The sequence below is a fragment of the Pinus tabuliformis genome, chromosome 8 (genome assembly GCF_031772625.1).
Source record: "Pinus tabuliformis cultivar Carrire ecotype Pingquan chromosome 8, CPIR1, whole genome shotgun sequence".
In the NCBI taxonomy this organism is placed as follows: Eukaryota; Viridiplantae; Streptophyta; class Pinopsida; order Pinales; family Pinaceae; genus Pinus; species Pinus tabuliformis.
The window spans coordinates 613,334,937-613,355,153 of record NC_142294.1 but is presented as its reverse complement, the minus strand read 5'-3'; positions in this window follow the sequence as shown (position 1 = coordinate 613,355,153).

Sequence of the window (20,217 nt, the reverse complement as noted above, 5' to 3'; positions counted from 1 at the left end):
CTTAGATGATGTCCAAGGCCCCAAACAAAGCCATCCTTGTGGGTCAAAATTATCCTCACATTAACACCCATACAACATCTATAAACCTATGGTTTATAATGATGGAAATTAGTTCTCCCGATCGACTAATTGTGCAAAAAGCCCCAACTTACCTAGATGCCATGTCAAACATGTCCTCAATATTAGCATATCATCCTACATTATCCATTAGCTCATGGAGATAGAGGGTTCAAGGACTCTCATTTGATGGTTCGGGACTATAGTCCATCGACAGGTCCAATTTTAGGCTAACTGTATTAAGGACATCTCAAGGTCAACCAACACTAATGCAATGTATTAGTTGTTGGTACATTGACCTATAAAAATGTCACAATATTGGGTAGTATACATTAGTATGTAGGAGACTAGCCACCAACAAGAAACCTTGATATTGGTGATGAGAACCACTAGGCCAACTATTCACCATAGAGCCACTGCGAGGTGGTTTTGTACCATGTGCATAGTCTGTATTATTATCAACCCACCAAAACCACTCGTAGGCCCTAAGATGATAATGGTGTTTCTCCTTAGATGATGTCCAAGGCCCCAAAAAAAGCCATCCTTGTGGGGCAAAATTATCCTCACATTCACACCAATACAACATCTATATACCTACGGTTTCTAATGATGGCAATTAGTGCTCCCCATCACATAATTGTGCAAAAAGCCCCAACTAACCTAGATGCCATCTCAAACATGTCCTCGCTATTAGCATATTATCCTACATTATCCATTAGCTCATGGAGATAGAGGGTTCAAGGACTCTCACTTGATGGTTGGGGACTATAGTCCATCAAAAGGTCAAATTTCAGGCTAACTGTATTAAGGACAACTCAAGGTCAACCAACAATAATGCAATGTATTAGTTGTTGGTACATCGACCTATCAAAATGTCACAATATTTGGTAGTATACATTAGTAAGTAGGACACTAGCCACCAACAAGAAACCTTGATATTAGCAATGAGCACCACTAGGCCAACTATTCACCTTAGAGGCACTTGGAGGTGGTTTTGTACCATGTGCATATTCTGTATTATTACTAACCCACCAAAACCACTCATAGGACCTAGGATGATAATGGTGTTTCTCTTTAGATGATTTCCAAGGCCCCAAAAAAAGCCATCCTTATGAGGAAAAATTATCCTCACATTAACAGCCATACAACATGGCAATTAGTGCTGCCCATCACCTAATTGTGCAAAAATAGCAAACTAACCTAGATTCCATGTCAAACATGTCCTTGATATTAGCATATCATCCTACATTATCCATTAGCTCATGGAGATAGAGGGTTCAAGGAATCTCACTTGATGGTTGGGGATGACAGTCCATCAAGAGGTGAAATTTCAGGCTAACTCTATTAAGGATGCCTCAAGGTCAACCAACACTAATGTAATGTACTAGTTGTTGTTACATCGACCTATCAAAATGTCACAATATTGGGTAGTAGACATTAATAGGAAGGACACTAGCCACCAACAAGAAACCTTGATGGTGGCAATGAGCACCACTAGGCCAACTATTCACCTTAGAGGAACTTGGAGGTCGTTTTGTACCATGTGCATAGTCTGTATTATTACTAACCGACCAAAAGCACTCGTAGGCCCTAGGATGATATTGGTGTTTCTCCTTAGATGATGTCCAAGGCCCCAAACAATGCCATCCTTGCGGGAAAAAAATATCCTGACATTAACACCCATACACGATCTATATATCTATGTTTTATAATGATTGCAATTATTGCTCCCCGTCACCTAATTGTGCAAAAATCCCCAACTAACCTAGATGTCATGTCAAACATGTCCTCGATATTAGCATATCATCCTACATTATCCATTAGCTCATGGAGATAGAGGATTCAATGACTCTCACTTGATGGTTTGGGACTATTGTCCATCAAGAGGTCAAATTTCGAGCTAACTGTATTAAGGACACTTCAAGATCAACCAACACTAATGCTATCTATTAGTTGTTGGTACATCGACCTATCAAAATGTCACAATATTGGGTAGTAAAGATTAGTGAGGAGGACACTAGCCACCAACAAGAAACCTTGATATTAGCGATGAGCATCACTAGGCCAACTATTCACCTTAGAGGCACTAGGAGGTGGTTTTGTACCATGTGCATAGCCTGTATTATTACTAACCCACCAAAGCCACTCGTAGGCCCTAGGATGATAATGGTGTTTCTGATGTCCAAGGCCCCAAACAAAGCCATCCTTATGGGGGAAAATTATCCTCACATTAACATCCATACGACATCTATATACCTATGGTTTATAATGATGGAAATTAGTGCTCCCCATCACCCAATTATGTAGAAATCCCCAACTAACCTAGATGCCATGTCAAACATGTCCTCAATATTAGCATATCATCCTACATTATCCATTAGCTCATGGAGATAGAGGGTTCAAGGACTCTCACATGATGGTTGGGGACTATAGTCCATCGAGAGGTCAAATTTTGAGCTAACTATATTTATGACACCTCAAGGTCAACCAACACTAATGCAATGTATTAGTTGTTGGTACATCGACCTATCAAAATGTCACAATATTGGGTAGTAGACATTAGTAAGTAGGACACTAGACATCAACAAGAAATGTTGATATCGATAGAGTAATGATGTGGTGAGTGGATGTGGACCCGGGGACACCACATGTCAATTGTGTGGCAGTTGATTTGACATGATAACATCTCATTATGATGTGGCACCAATGTGGGTCTAAATGACATGGCATACCAATGTGGCAAGTGATGTGGCATGTTAACATGGTAATGGAAGGTTTACTTGGCACCATGGTGATGTCTAGGTGGTAACCATATAGCAGCGACGTGGATGTTGGGCTTTTGGATGTTAATATATCAGCTAATTAGTATCAATGACACCCTTTAGCCTCTTCCAAGGGCCAGGTGGCTTGATAGCCTGACCATTGGCCTTTCAAGGTATTAGGTATTGAGACATTAGGGATTCAATCTACAAGCTCGTCTGTATTTTAGACTGAATAAGGAATTTTTAAACTAATGTGATATTTACCAGGTGGTTGATAGTGGATATAATAGCGAAATTAATTGACTAGGTAAGCTACCGTGGAAGTTGATAGGCCATTTTACAATGGTGACATGCAGGCAAAGGGTTGCCACATGCTTGACAAGAAGAAAATAAATATGTATAGGAAATCTAAGTTACAATATAATCTTAAATAATACCAAATTTCAAATAAAACACCTTTTATTAGACTCTCCAAAATGAGAATTTGTAAAGAAGGTACTAGGATCCCATATTATTGTTTATATCATTGCTAAAATGAACATGGCCTGATTATTCAATATCTCTTGTAATGGAAACAAAGTTGTGTATCACATGAATAGTTATAGGTAGGAATTCCCATAAATGATCTTGATTACTATGTCACATATTGAAATCTTTAATTTCACAAATAGTTTCATTATCTGTAATAGATCAAATAAATATGACTTTAGGCAACACTTTTGATGGATTTTACTCATTGTTAACTAGATTTATTATTTCCTTGTGACTCAAGTTGAAAAGTGGAAATACAAAATATTTAATAAATGAGAGTAAATATTATTTCAAGGGTGTTACCAAGCATATTGCTTGAGGTTTTATATGGGACAAGTATATATTGCTAGAAAAATAGAGATAGAGAATAATTAATAAATTCTTAAATTCCTTATTTGAAATAAAGAAAAAACTCTACTTTTAGTTTTTTTAATAATTACTAAATTCTTTATTTGAAATAAGCAAAAATCTCTAATTTTTTTTCTTTTAGTAATTGCCAAATTCCTTATTTGACATAAATAAAAAAATAGAAAATTATATTTCTCACTGCATGCATCCATATCAAACTTTTACTTACAATTGCATTCCAAATACCATTTTTTCTAGAAATAGAAAGTATACATGATTTTTTAAAATTTTAGATTTTTCATGGATATTATTTTACAAATTCACAAGGAGGATATCTACATGCACGATTTTGTCAGTAAATATAAGCAAATTTCAGATTTTCATTGATATTATTTTAAAATTCACAAGCAGGATATCTACATGCACGATTTTGTCAATAAATACATGGAAATTTCAGATTTTTCATTGATATTATTTTACAAATTCACAAGCAGGATATCTACATGCATGATTTTGTCAATAAATACATGCAAATTTCAGATTTTTCATTGATATTATTTTACAAATTCACAAGCAAGATATCTACATGCACGATTTTGTCAGTAAATATAGGTTGTTGAAGTAAGTGAAAGCAGTTAGTAAGAGTAAAGTCCCTCATAGTAAACTAAGTGTTGACCCCTCCCCATCATTTGATATCTAATTTAATCTCATCAGTTAGTATAAATAGGGTAGTTCTGATCCCACGATTGATCCTTGGCACCACAACTAAGCTGTTAAACTTACTTCCATGCATGATTTTATCTGATTTTCACAAGAAAAAATATTCAAATTTACAAGCAGCACAAGTTTTTGGTTCATATTTCTCTCTTTTGGAAGAGAGAGTTCATGCAAAATATAGGTTTTTTTCCTACTTCTCATTGTAATTTTAATTACCTTTGTGCACTTTTTTAAACAATGTTTTGCCATGTCTTTTTAATATACTCTCTTTTTATGTTAATGAAACATACTTTTACACAGAATTTGTCCATCGTGGGTTGTAAGTATTTGCAATTTTCTTAGTTGATATAGCTTGGTTTGTTTCTTTGTTGATACATTAATTATCTGCTTAGACTGCATTTACTCCTCAAACAATACAATGCATATCCATAGAAAAATTTTGTGATTGGTTCGAGTATGTTGTCAAATTATCACTTCTCTATAGGCTTGTAAGTACATTTTACTGGGGTCTTTCCTCTTATTTCATCATATGCTTTAAGGCTTCCACTCCACCTCTTTCATTCATAAAAACCTGTGAAATCCCCCACTCAACTTGTTTGAGTGGTATTCATTTCCTTCACATACATTCATCCTATCTGTAAATGAAGTCCTTCTTGATTTATTTTTGTTTCCAGCAGGTATCCTAGGCTCTTCTAAGTATTTTATTTTCATATCATGGTGTAATTGACCAAGTTATTGGAGCCATATTACACTAGAGAACATATGATATAGCCGATTGTACAATGACTGGCATTTTACAAACATGATGTCTTAAGTTTGGTTGATAAATGCTCTTGTTTTTGGTATATATATCATCAATTTGTGTAGTACATTTGATAATTTCATTGAAAATTCATTTCACATTGGTTGGTTAGTTCCAAATTTGTTTGTTTACAATATGATTTTTTTTTAGGAATGGACTGAAGCTATCTGAATTTAGATTTTTGTTTGACATATACTGATATAAATCATCAGTTCAAGTAGTATTTTTTATAATTGCATTGAAAATGCATGATTTTCCCATTAGTCATCTTGTAACAAGTTTATTTCCCTACAAAGTAAAGTTGTTCCACTTTGGAATCTAAATTGAGTCTCATTTATCAAAAAATTTCACATTGTTGTATAGGAAATCATATAGTCTAATGTGGCATAGTTCTTCTATAACCAAAAACTGATAAAGAGCTACAAATATTTATAGATTTATTGTCTTCTTCCTTTTCTTGCATGAGTAAATGGTTGAAAGTAGACCCTATTTTTCTCACAATTGAGAGATCTCACAAGGATGCAAGTTCTCGTACAGGCTTCACACATATCATCAAGAATCTGGAAGCTTTGGAAGGTTATTGATGTACTTGGGGGCTCTAGTATGTATTGTTTGAAAAGATAACTAGGATTTCCTCCATTCACGATGACTATTTCTTTGAATCTTTCAACTTATCACCACAATAATCTCATAATAGAGTTTCAAACAAAAAATTTCACAGGATATGCATGACAAATGACTATGATACGCAAATGCAGGAAAGGGAAAATGCACTTACAAACATTGATGGGGGACATTTCCTGTTTGGACCATTGGAAAAATATTGACAAGGTGTACAAGGCAGGGGTATTCAAGGCATGCCCCATATTTGTGGTTTAATTCAATGATGAATACTGACTGTAGCTATAAAAATTCAACATGTCAAGGGAATTATTTAGCAAACATACAAAATAGAGAGAACTGGCATGAGAATGATGTTAATCCCTCATCTTTGCCATGATTATGTCTATCTAGTTAGTGACAAATGAGTGATCAATTTCCAAACAATAGGAATCTGCTGTAGATGCCAATCCAGAACTAGGTTATGAGACCACAGGGATGAAGGAGGGATGTTGGATTTATTTCTCATACATACCAACCCACAATACTAAAAAATATATCCACAACCAGACACCAACAATGTTTTCCCTCATTGAAATCTTCTCTAGGTATCTCACTCGACATTCAAACAATGACAGACCTCTTCCACTTAGGAAAACATAATGAAAGGTAATGATATCCATTGAATCCATCCCCTCTAGTTCCATAGTGTTGGCATAAATAATTTTAGCTACTAGTTGCTCTTTGGGAATCCCTTAAATTCTTATACCTTGGCTAATTACAGTGATGAATCAGACAAGTGGATAATGTGATTTCAAATATACCTTAGCTCATCTGTAGTGAACATTAATTTAAACAAGTGGGTAATGAGATTTCATGTTGCTTACTCTAGAACTCTCTCTTCAAAGTTTAAACACACTTCTTTCCTTCCATTTCTACCACAACACCTGTAGTTTGGTACAAACTCACACATCTTTCAATATCAATGGCTTCTTGGACTGGTTATATGAAATGGTAGTTATGGAGGCATGTGTTCTTTCGACATGAGGAAGAATGTAAGAATGACAAGGAAATAACCTCTCCAAGAAGACACATATGTTATACCTCCGATGCATGAGGATCATGTGTCTTCCATATAACATTTTGAGTTTGTGCTTGGAACATATGATCAAAAGGGTAGGTTAAATAGATTTTAATATTGTGTGGTCAAAATATAGAACCTTTTAAAGGGATATAGGGCAGCAATGATATATTGGGTTATGAGAGGAAGCCCATCCTTTTATAAGAAAACACATGTGATGTTTTTGTATGGGGTTTCTAGATAACTCATGCTAGATTTTTAGGTAACTCCCTTCTAGCAGCTCCATGTCGACGATCCTCATTTTGTTATAGAGAGACTTATCCCAGACCAAATCCATCTCTTTTACGCAACTTTCTATCGAGAGCGTGAGATGGTAGGATAGCTTCCATTTCAACTTTAGATGAATACCCTCTGTTTAACAGTGGGAATTCGATGCATTGAGGATTCTCTTTTACTTGGCTCCAAATATTTTTATTTCTTCTTCTTAGCATTGTGATATTCATGCTTAGATATTTTTGAGTAGGATTTGTTCTTGCTTTTATAGGGGCAGCCTTTGAAATCCCACTTTGTACTGCCACTTATGAACTGAGAAGTCTCGTTGATGTAATTTTGGTCATTTGTTGGACATTAAGTAACCTATATTACCTTCCCAAGGACTCCCTTTCCTCTTCCTCTCTTGGATTCAACTCCTGTGTTGCTTCTTAAGGAATATTTTTGGTGCTTCTTATGGTTTTACAACAATTAAGCGTAACATTCAACATTAAAAAAAGGAGAAACCTCTTCCACTTAGCAAAGCACAACTCAAGGCCTTGATCTCCATTGAATCCATTCCCTCTAGTTCCATAGTGTTGGCATAAATAATTTTAGCTACCGACTGCTCTTTGGGTATCCCTAAAATTCGTATACTTTGGCTCATTGCAGTGATGAATTAGACAAGTGTATTTAATGTGATTTCAAGGATACCTTATCTCATTTGTAGTGAAAATTGATTTAAACTAGTGGGTAATGAGATTTCATGTTTCTTACTATACAACTCTCTCTTCAAATTAAAAAAAAAAAAAAATCCTTCCTTCCACCTATGCCACAACACCTCTAGCTTGGCACAAAATCACACGTATTTCAAGATCATTGGCTTCTTAGGTTGGTTTTATGGAATTCAAACTATGGAAGCATGTGTTCTTTCAGCATGAGGAAGAATGTAATAATGACAAGGAAAGAAACTCTCCAAGAAAAAGTATATTTTATGTCTCACATGCATGAGGATCATGTGTCTTCCATATAGTATTTTGAGTTTGTACTTGGGACATATGATCAATAGGGTAGGTGAAAGAGGCTTTAATATAGCGTGGTCAAAAGGTAGAACCTCTACAAGGGATACAAGGCAGAAATGATATATTGGGTTATGAGAGGATGCCCATCCTTCGATAAGGAAACACATGTGATATTTTCGTATGTGGTTTTTTTTTTTTTTTTGATGTGGTTCACGGGGGCACCGGAGGTGGCCGCTACATCCACGTAGAGCTGCACGGCCATCAGGCCTACCCTCGAGGGCGTCGAGGAGATTTGACCCCGTGACCTCTCAAACCGGAGAGTACTATCAGCGGGAACTCGACCATTTGAGCTAACCCTCGGGGGCTTCGTATGTGGTTTCTAGATAACTCATGATAGATTTTTAGGTAACTCCCTTCTACCAGATCCATGCAGAGGACCCTTTTCTCCTTATATAGAGACATATCCCAGACCAAATCCATATCTTTTACCCATCTTTCTATCCAGAGCCTGAGATGGTAGGATAGCTTTCATTTCGACTTTAGAGGAATACCCTCTATTTAACAGTGGGAATTCGATGCATTGTGGATTATCTTTTACTTGCCTCCAAATCTTTGTATTTCTTCTTCTTAGCATTTTGATAGTTATGCTTAGATATATTTGAGTAGGACTGGTTCTTGCTTTTATAGAGGCGACCTTTGAAATCCCACTTTCTATTGCCACCTATGAACTAAGAGTAAATTCCTAAGTATGGACTGCTCAAACTTCATGATAAGGCCTCAACAAGGTATGAAGCCACATGATGAATTGAACTCCCATATGGTGAGAAAGCTCATAAATATAGGGAACTATATTGTTTGTTGTTTGCCTCTTCATGATTGTCCTCTGAAACAGCCTCCGCACACTATAGAAGAAGATCTAGAAGACGCAATCCTTCTTCTTCAGAACAAGAATTTGTAGTTGGACTATTAATGTTCCTGAAGCTTCCTTCCCTATTACATCTGATTCATTAAATCTCTCATCCTCCCTTCTTACCAGAGTTTCTTGCATTTTTCTTATATATATATATATATATATATAACTCACCTAATCTATAAGTATGTTTTGGTTGAATGTTTATCTAATATCATATGCAATGTAAATAAAATTTGAATTTAACATTTTTCAAAGCATATTCATTAGCAAACACTATCCATCAGTTAAGTATCATTGAATGATGTGTTTTTTACCATTCAATTAAATTTGCATAGGTGACATATACCCCTAACTCATGTTTTGATTGGGTAATACAAACGATTTTTTATACATCGATCGAAAAACTAAGAGTTGACCCACCACTTATAAAGTGAACATCCACACTGAAACGTTAAATCCTCAATGGTATAGGTCATACCACTCTAAATGATTGGAGAAGTCCGATTAACATTTTTGAAATTGATGATGCAATGGAAATGATGGCATATTTAGTCTTTGTTTTTCTGTTGAATATTCATTCTCCTTATAGTTATTCTTGGGTTATTGTTCTCTCTAAGGTTGCACCCCTTTCGATCCTCTCTCTTTTGTGAATATCATGAGTATAAACATCATTTGCCTTTTCATTTCCTTTGCTCATTTGATTTCCATGACCTTACCTCATTAAATCATTTTTTGCTTCCAAAAATAGCAACCTTGGTCAAATTCAATAATATCTAAAAATGAGAAATTTCTTATATTTCCTTATATGTTAAGGAAAATTTAATAATTTTTTTGAATTTATTTTAATTTTTTATATAGTAATTGATCTGGATTTGCATTCACACTAGGTTATTCATTTTGTGAAGAGTTAGGAGAAAATTGTGAATTGTAACCATTTTCCCCAATTGTAGAATTATCAAACTAATCAATTTTATATTGCTTATTATATTTGAGAATAAGATTACATATAATTTTTAAAAAATATGTTTTCAATCAATTCTATGTTTTCAATTGTTTTTAATTAGAAATGTAAAATCATAAATTTAATTAATTATATGTTTTAATTTAATTTAATTTCTAAATTAAAAATATAAAATCATAAATTTAAATGGTTCAAATCAAATTACATTCATTGCATTTACTGAAGTTGGTATTCTTTGAAAATGCCACATCTTGAAACTTAGTATTCCAGATGTTGCTCATTGTTGGTTGTGATATTGATGGGTAATTGAGCATTTTAAGAACCTAATTGATCTCTTTTAACAAAGAATTTTGTGTGTAAGTCGAAGGAAGCAATATTAAAGGAGCAGATGTTCCATCTTATTCAACTTGACATGTTTGGTTTGGCGAAAAATTTGAATTATCCATTACAATTTTTTGCAATATCTATATGGTTGCCACTGTGTGAGCTCGTGCTTTGCGTGTGTTGTTGTTACCATGAATAGCTTTGATTTGTCCATGTTGGAAATAATGATGGTAGTTATAGAATTTGATTTGAGTAATTTTATGTATCTTATACCATGCTTTCTTACAAATAATATTCCCATTAAATCTCATGTCCTTTACATTTCTAGCAAGAGGTGGTAGGCCATGGCTGTTTGACATGAGTGAATTCAAGACAAATTCTATAATACCATTTGTATTTATTTGTCTCATACCCCTTCTAGCACCTGCAATGGGCTTCCTATCCACATGTTCAAGAAAATATTTTCTACAACATGCATTTGCTGCCAAAAGTCAAATTTCTTTCTCTTCATCTATTTTTCTTTGACATTTTTCAATTTTTTTTGTACCCATAACTCATTTAATCCTTTTATATGGCCTTGCTACATGCATATCAATTGAGATTCTATATTTTTCATTACAAAGGTACCCATACTATTTGTTTAAGGGATTTGGGTCCTCTATAACATCCCATATCAACATTTGTTTGGGTGGCTCCTTGAACTTTTCCTTGACCCTTAATATCACACCTTTGTTTTCCACCAACTTATTTATTGGCCATCTAACCAAGTAGTGTATAGACTTATCCCCAATTCTGCATATATCATAATTTCCATCTATCTCTTCTAGAAAAACACCAAAATCCATTTCACCTAGTGTTTCACCCGGAACAATGTCATCCTCGCAAACATTAACTAGCATTCCTTTTGAAATGCACATGCTTGTTCCCATGCATTCATGTGTAAGAGAAACCTTTTCACATATGAATCTAACCCTATCTTGGGAAATATTTATGGCATGATCATGACAGTGGGGCTCCAACTTTGATTCTGGCCAAATTTCATATGATTCTAATGCACCCCGAAGTGTATGCTCAAATCCTATTGGATGTGGTAGAGGAGCATTATATTTTAACACCTTCTCAATTTTAACCACTATGCATCCTTTCTTTACCATCTCTCCATGCACTTTATGCCCAAGCTCTGTATTGAATATGGAACCCTTGCCCACCTTCACACCATGTTGCAAAATATTTACCTTGTCTCCAATAGAAAATGTAGAAGAAACATTTGTACCTATAAACGAATGTAAATATGGTTATTATTTACTCAAAAAAAAACATTTATTATAGTATCCATAATATATAACATGTGCTTCAATATTTTGATTTACCTATGTTGTGTCTCAAATCCACAATCTTCCATGGATGCATGTCCCTTTCATGAACATCGTCATCAATCAAATGTGGTTGAGTGACGTCAATTATCAAAATTGCAAAATAACCAACATTAACCCTTTCTCCAATATAATAAGTTCCAGACTCTGTAGATTTGACCCTTCCTAGCCCAACGAATTGATCATTAATAAGGAGATCAACATAGTCCCCTTTTGCCAAAATTATATTTTCCATTGTAGCTTGTATCAATTCTGTAACAACAATTATATCGTAACTTGTAATTAAAAGGATGAACTGTGTAAAGTGTGACTTTATATTTTCCAAAAAACACACAACTTACAAAAAAGTAATATAGATGCAAAAAATTAAAATAGTATGGTAGTCATATTGTATGTAATGAAACATTTTTTCCTCAAATGGAAGCTAACAATCAATATCGTTCCTTGTACTACAAAGCATATTGCTAGAAGCAACATTACATGGTCAAATAAGTCTAGAACATGCTAGATTTCCTTCTAGCACAAACAAAAACACATTGCCAATAATGATATTCTAAGGCGAAGGAAATCCACCAAATGCTAAATTTCCTTCTAACGTAAATAGAAGCATATTACTCACAAAAAAAATTCAAAGTAAAAGAAATCTTACACATTCTAGAGTTTATTGTAGCACAAATACAATCACATTGCCAAAAACAACATTGCAATGTAGAAGATATCTAGCATATGCTTGATTTACTTCTAGCACAAACAAAAGCACTTTGCCAACAAAAAAATTGTAGGGAAACCAAAATCCAACAAATTCTATCACAAACACAATCACATTTCCAATAACAAAATCACAAGGTAAAATAAATTTAACACATGCTAGCTTTACATGTAGCATAAATACAAGCATACTACCAAAAACAACATTTCATGCGAGAAGAAATCTATTGCATGCTATATTTCCCTCCAACACAAACAAAAGCACATTACCAAGGTGAAGGAGATCTAACATGTGTTATATTTCCTTCTATAATAAACAACCAAATTGAAAACAACAATATTGCATAGCAAAAGAAATCTAGCACAACTTCTAGCCCAAACACAAGCACAACATTTCCAACAACATTGCCAAGGTGACGAAATATGGCACTTGCCCAATTTCCCTTTATCATAAACAACCAAATTGACAACAACAATACTGCAAATCAAAAGAAATCTAGCATAGTTTCTAGCTCAAGCAGAAGCACATTTCCAATAAAAATATTGCAAGGTGAAAGAAATTTAATGCATGTTAGCTTTAGATGTGACACAAATACAATCATACTACCAAGAACAACATTGCATGCCAAAATAAATCTACTGCATGTTATGCTTATTTTTAAAACAAATCAACAAAGTGTAATGGTGATTCTTTGTTGTGAAGACCCATATAAAAAGTGGCGTAATGCTAGTAAGACCAATGCAGCTACTGCCAGGAGACCCACTCACTTTTCCCTTTATCCTAAAAAAGACTCCCAGGTGTGAAATCCTTTTTTTACTCAGTGTTTTCTTGTAAAAGGGGAAAGTAATGAATAATTTTTCCTTCTAGCATAAATTTCTTTGGGGAAAATAGGGTGGAAAACATGACGCCTCATCTCCTTACCAAGAAAGTAAGGCTAACTAGGCCTGATTGATATCCATGCTTGATGAAATATATTAGTGGTAAAATTTGTTGTTTGCACTATGATTGGTAATGTACCTTGAAAGACACACGTGCTATCGTCTTCATAATGTTAACAGTTATGCATCCATGACATCTCTGGTTCTTCCAACTTCTATGACATAATCAATGTAGTTGAATCCTTCGATATTTCTGGATCCAGTGTTATTAGAAGAATGTGGCAGGCTTAAAAGTTAGTGTCCAAGCAGTTACTCACCTTTACCACAAGCTGACCAACTAGTTTTCCTATTCTAGATTACTCTCAAGATCTCCTTACATGCCACAAACAAAAGAAGGTATTGTAAAGACAATCTCTCTCTGTTTCTAAAGGAAAAAAATCTATGTTTAATGAAAAAAGATATTTTTTTGTTATTTTTGGAACAGTTTCCTTGAGAACATTTCCAAAGAAATCATAATACATGAAGAGTTTATATACTCTCAAAGTATTCTAAGATCACATAATCACAATTTAGCCTCAACAACTATATAGTTATGATGCAGCCTAACCCATATTCATGTAATCAATTTTCCTTTAGATGATTATGTAATAAACAACTATACAGATAAATATGCCTTCTATTAACAAGAATCTATATACCCCTATCAAGGTCTTACAAGGAAAGGAACATTTGTACCAGGAAGATCCACCTGAAGTAATCAATTCCTACTGGCTCAACCAACATAGGTCATTGTGCAATCTGCAGGTACCAAGCAATAATTCCACACAACAGTGTCTAGGTTTTGCTAACATCTTATTAAAAAAAGTTTCATTTCTCCCCATGTGGGTTGACCATACCAATGTAAAGTTTCATTGTTCAAAAGTTTAGGGCCTCCTTGGTAAAACCATGCATGTCATATTCAGTGACTATGGCATACTTTGAGGTAGATTTAGTAATAAATTTTGTGCATCAATAGTGTTTTGGCATTTTCTGGCTAATTTAAGGCACCAACACCACAACTTTTATGAATGACTAGTCAAGTATCAAGAGCGAGCCTCTTTTATCTCATCTCTATATCAATCCATGAAATGGTGGAGAGCTTAACAACCTTCTCTTTTAATCACTCAAGCTAGACCAAATTGAAAAGCGGTATTCCTACCTAACGAGACATTTTCCATGTTTTTGCTTCCTCATAAAAAGATATCAGTCTATGGGATATCCTGATGCAAAATTTACCTCTCAGCAAACTATATTAACACCTTGTCTTAAGAGATTAACCCATTGGCCTTTGTTCTGTGGTAACTTTCCAAACCCAATAGCTCCTCAATAAGATTACTCTCGTATTGAATCTAAAACCATTTAACTATGATTAACTTGTAGCACATGTAATTTGCAAGGAAGGGTCATACTTTCAGGTTTGAACCATTTAGTCAAGTTTATAGCTTAAATGGCAGTTTCATTCTTTGTGGTAAACTATATTTGACATATATGATATAACTAACCTAGTCCATTTTTATGTCACTACTATAGCAATCCATGAAACGTGCATGCAAAGTCTAAAATCAATGCTTAACTAGGATTCCATAGTAATGTTCCACATTTGGATGGACTTCCCAAAAGATTGCATTGTGTTTATATAATGCTTAATGCATCTTTGGTAAAAACTAAAGGCTAGATGCAATAAAATTTTGTCAGATGTTACTTATGAATGCATAGATAAGATTGGTGTATTTAAGATATTCTCATGCATCTCTAGTAAAAAGCTAAAGGATAGTTTCCAAATGTGTTTGTTAGATGTTACTTATCAATGCATAGATAAGGTTGGTGTATTTCATATATTCTCATTACAATATTGAACGCTAGATCTAACTCTTCAATGGTTCATGGATTGAGATTTAACTCATTGAGGTATCTCTTACAATGGGCCAGTATCTTGAGCACTAACCAATCAGATGAACTTGCAGCTGATTTTATCTCTCTAGAGGTAGCACTGGTGTATTCTAGCCATGTAAGTGTCATTTAATGAGGTTGAAACTTTTCACATGTTACAAAAATAAGTCAATATATGGCAAGACCTTCTTTGTTCCTGCTGGTAGAGGGAGTAAAAATCCATCAGCATCAGAAGACACAAGGTATAGTAGACAATTAAGATGACCAATTTATCTATCTCACTGATGCAGAGACCCAGTTGTTGCCGTAGAATTTCAACAACTAAATTTAGACTCGTGATTATAATAACATTTTCATCATGATATCTATAAATTGGTACCTAATCATCCTTTCCCTCGTTAAGTGAGGAAGAAAGAGAGCACAAGTCCTGAAGTACCCTGAGAAATGTAGCACTAGAAATTTGACTTGAAAGAAGCATGGCTTCTGCCTCAGCAAAAACACTGGAGTTAATTCACTGCAACTGTTCTCAACTTTTTTTTTATACAATTTGACATTTTGGTTATGAGAATATGTCAACAAGGATGTGTCAGTTTCACTAACTTAAACAATACATCTACATCATGAGAATATACAAGGTCTGACAACCCTTCACATGCCAACAAGGATTATAACAATATAAACTTTGTTCAAGGAAAATGGATAAGCATTGTTCATAAAATGCCATTTCTCACCTCAACACAAGCACAAAACCCAATCATCTCTATCTAGTGTTGAAGAAGCCACAAATGCACATAAAGATGCACCTTAAATAGATGAGCTAATACCTTCCGTTCATCCAATGAAGGTGGGCTAGCTGTTAGAGTTGTTCTGAGATTGCATGAAGATAAGGTTAGTACTTTGCCTCTGAATTTAGGATCATTTAACCTATTTGGAAAGGAGAAAAATTAAAGACGTACATAAATGAGTTTGGCTCTTGGGTTTTGTTGTTTAGAATGATCAGGTGATATGTGTTCTCCAAAACATAAGTAGAAGAAGGCCTGTCTAGAGACATATTTTAATAAATTCACAAGGTATTATTTCCATCCATTAGGAATAACATCCTCAAGTGCTTGAGAATAAATAATAGCACAGTCAGCTGGATAAGCGGGTCTAATTTACAGAACCCAACGCAAAATCTCACTCAAATCTCACACAAGGTACAATAGACAATGAAGATGACTAGTTTTTCTATCTTACTGATGCAGAGAACTAGTTGTTGCCATAGAAGTTCAACGACTAAATTTAGACTCGTGATTATAATAATACTTTCATCATGATATATATAATTTGGTACCTAATCCTCCTTTCACTCGTTAAGTGAGGAAGAAAGAGAGCACAAGTCTTGAAGTACCCTGAGAAATGTAGCATTAGAAATTTCACTTGAAAGAAGCATGGCTTCTACCTCAGAAAAATACTGGAGTTCACTCACTGCAACCTTTCTCAAATTTTTTTTTATAGCATTTGAAAATTTGGTAATGAAAATATGTCAATAGGGAGGTGTCAGTTTCACTAACTTAATCAATACTTCTACATCATGAGAATATACAAGTTCTGACAAACCTTCACATGCCAACAAGGAATATAACAATCTAAACTCTATTCAAGGAACACTAAGCAACATTGTTCGTAAAATGCCATTTGTCACCTCAGCACAAGCACAAAACTGAATCATCAATGTGGTGTATGCTAGTGCTGAAGAACCCACAAATGCACAAAAAGATGCACCCTAAATAGATTTGCTAATACCTTCTCTTCATCCAATGAAGGTGGGTTGGGCCTCAGAGTTGTTTTGAGATGGCATAAAGAGAAGGTTGGTACTTTGCCTTTGAATTTAGGATCATTCAACCTATTTTGAAAGGAGAAATATTAAAGAGGTATAGGAATGAGTTTGGCTATTGGGTTTTGATGTTTAGAACGATCAGGTGATATGTGTTCTCGAAAACATAAGTAGAAGAAGGCATGCCCGGGAGACAGATTTTAATAAATTCACAAGGTATTATTTCCATCCATTAGGAATAACATCCTCAAGTGCTTGAGAATAAACGATAGCACAGTCAGCTGGATAAGAAGGTCTAATTTATAGAACCTCACACAGAATCTCACTCTAATCTACTAGTATCATTTACATGATTTAAATAATGAATGGAGGAATCTTAATACTCCCATTCACTTAACATAAAAGTGAATGAGATGGACAGAGGATAATACCACATGACTCTCATGCCATATGTGTCCTATTGATAAAATCTGTATACCCTTATCAAGGTCTTGCAATGTAAGGGCATGGATTGAGAAGAGTCTATATACTCCATGCAAAATATTCCATGTTCTTAGAGTTGTAGCTAAGCCTCAACAACTGTACATTTGTGGGGCATTTAAACTTGTATTCTTATAACTCTATTTTTTCTTCATATGATTAGATAATAATCAACTATACAAAGTCAAACAACCTCTTCATTCCAATAAGAAGACTCTATATCCCCCTTTCCAAGTCTTGCAAGAAAAGGACATACATTGAGAAGAGTTTATATTCTCAAAACCTTCCAAGATCACATAATCACAATTGAGACTCTGCAACTATACAGTTACGAGGCAGTCTAACCCATATTCCTGTACTCCGTTTTCCTACACGACAAAGTGATAAACATCGGAAATGAATATTTTTTGAATATTTCCACCATTGATACAACCCGTATGCAGTTCTAGGTAGGTAGAAGCCATGTTTGTACCCCAAAAGATCAACCATATGAAAACTATGATGAAGATCATGCTTTCCTTGATGATAATTTAAATTCTAAATACACTTTTGAGGTCATAGAAATAGAATTCAATAAACTAATCCTATTTTCATAGACACTCAAAGTAAGGGAGTTGTAGACTTTCATGGTAATACACTTGGCACCTCAACATTTCATTGTGAGTTTGAGTAGGAGTAATGTAACCCCCATGTTGCACTTTGATGTTAATCATGACCGTGCAAGAAATAAATGGAAGTAATCATGGTTTCCTAGAGTTTGAGGTCAATAAACTTTTTCAAAGCCAACAAAGCAATAATGTTACCATTATGATTATATGAGTGAAGAAACAATTAATTTTATAATTCAATCCTAAAATATCCTATATCACGAAATCTGACACTCCTGCTATTTTTTATGCCTACGATTTGAATTTATTCCTCAAGCCATATGGGATACGGAAGTCTCTTCCTTTTACTTTCAATACTCATCTGGAAGACAAATTTATTGACATATGTGAAGGATATTCCTTGGTAGACAAACAAAGGGTATGTTATATACACACAATTATTGAAGCTTTCAATCATACAAATCCATTTCCACCTATAGATAGCTCTATTGTTGACAATAAGAAAGTTGGACAACCCTAGAATATTGATTAAACCTGTAATGAAACCCTTGATGACATATACAACTATAATGTTGAGAATGAAAATGATGTCAAGAAAATCATTGATGAAGAATACAGGCTTGACCAAATAAAAAATTTCTCTCTGGACCACATCAAATGCAAATATGTTTTCTTCTCCATGAACATGTGGATAATCATTCATGCACTAGATTTTTAAAAGGAAATGTAGACAACAAACCTCTAACAAATCCACATGAAGTCAATGTTGAGGGACAATTTTGGGGCCTGGAAAAGGTGTAGTCTGGAATGATTGATGATATAGGTCAAAATGATCTTGAAACTAGTAAGAGGACATTTTCTCAACGTAGTCATAAACAAGATCTGGCTGCTCTGACCACTCAGCTTATGGGGTTTAGGGTCTGATTTTGATACAAACACCGTTATGAAGTGTTGTGTTGTGTTTGTGTATCAATTTTTGGGCATTATATTTCATAAACATACTCTAATACGTTACTTATAGTGGACCACTATAAAACAATCAGGTTCCATCTTTCTAATTCCCTTCACTGTGTGCTCAATTTCTGAATGAGAAACCACTTTTTGCGGGTATCACTGGTCTTCTGGATCAACATAAATCACATTGGATATTCTATCGAGTTCGAAAAGATTCATTGGAATCATTCTCATTACAGATGATAGACTAAAGATCTATGGACCAGACTGCCACCTACTACTTATTTTGCTTACCCCTAGGATCTATAATTGCAATGTATATCTACCTTGCATTTTTGGTATTCTCTACTTTACCATAGTGATTTCAATACTATGATTTGTTATCCCTGCATTTGACATTATTTGATGTATGGATTCTCCATATTTACTGTCTGGTTTCTTCCAAATATTTTTGTCACTATATATGTTGGTCTAGCTTTCTATTCAGGACAATGGCATCATTGTAATCCCAAACTAAAGTATTGATATTCATACTTCAGCACATAGGCATCTCAGTGAGTCAGTTATCACGATGGTATGGCAACTCAGAGACCTTGTTGAAGGTGAAATCACTGTTAGGTTTAGTCTCTGATTAATTACCATTGCATATAGTCTCATCTCACTTGTAATTATGTATAGATAAGTTTGGATACTTGTCAAATATACATAGTGAAAATCCTGAACCAGTGATGATAGCTATGTTACAACTCATTTGACCGAGACAATGTTATTTAGTAGTCTTGTTCACAAACGAGTTTGTGAACAAGCCTGATTCATATCTAGGAAGCTTGATTCACGAGATTTTGTACTTTGTATCTTTTTGATAAACTTTTGATGACAACTAATTGAAGAAGAGCAAGGATCGGGTTCAAGAAGGACCATTTGAAGCCAAGCTCTATTCTTTGCAGATCCTTCTCTTAGTACAATTCCACTTAGCATATACATCTTCAGTAGACCGACCAATATTGACATTAACAGTCAGCACCAAAATAATAATTCATTGTTCTCTCTAAAATCAAGTATGGCCTTAAGGAACTTTAAAATATTTGGAAAGAAGACAAACT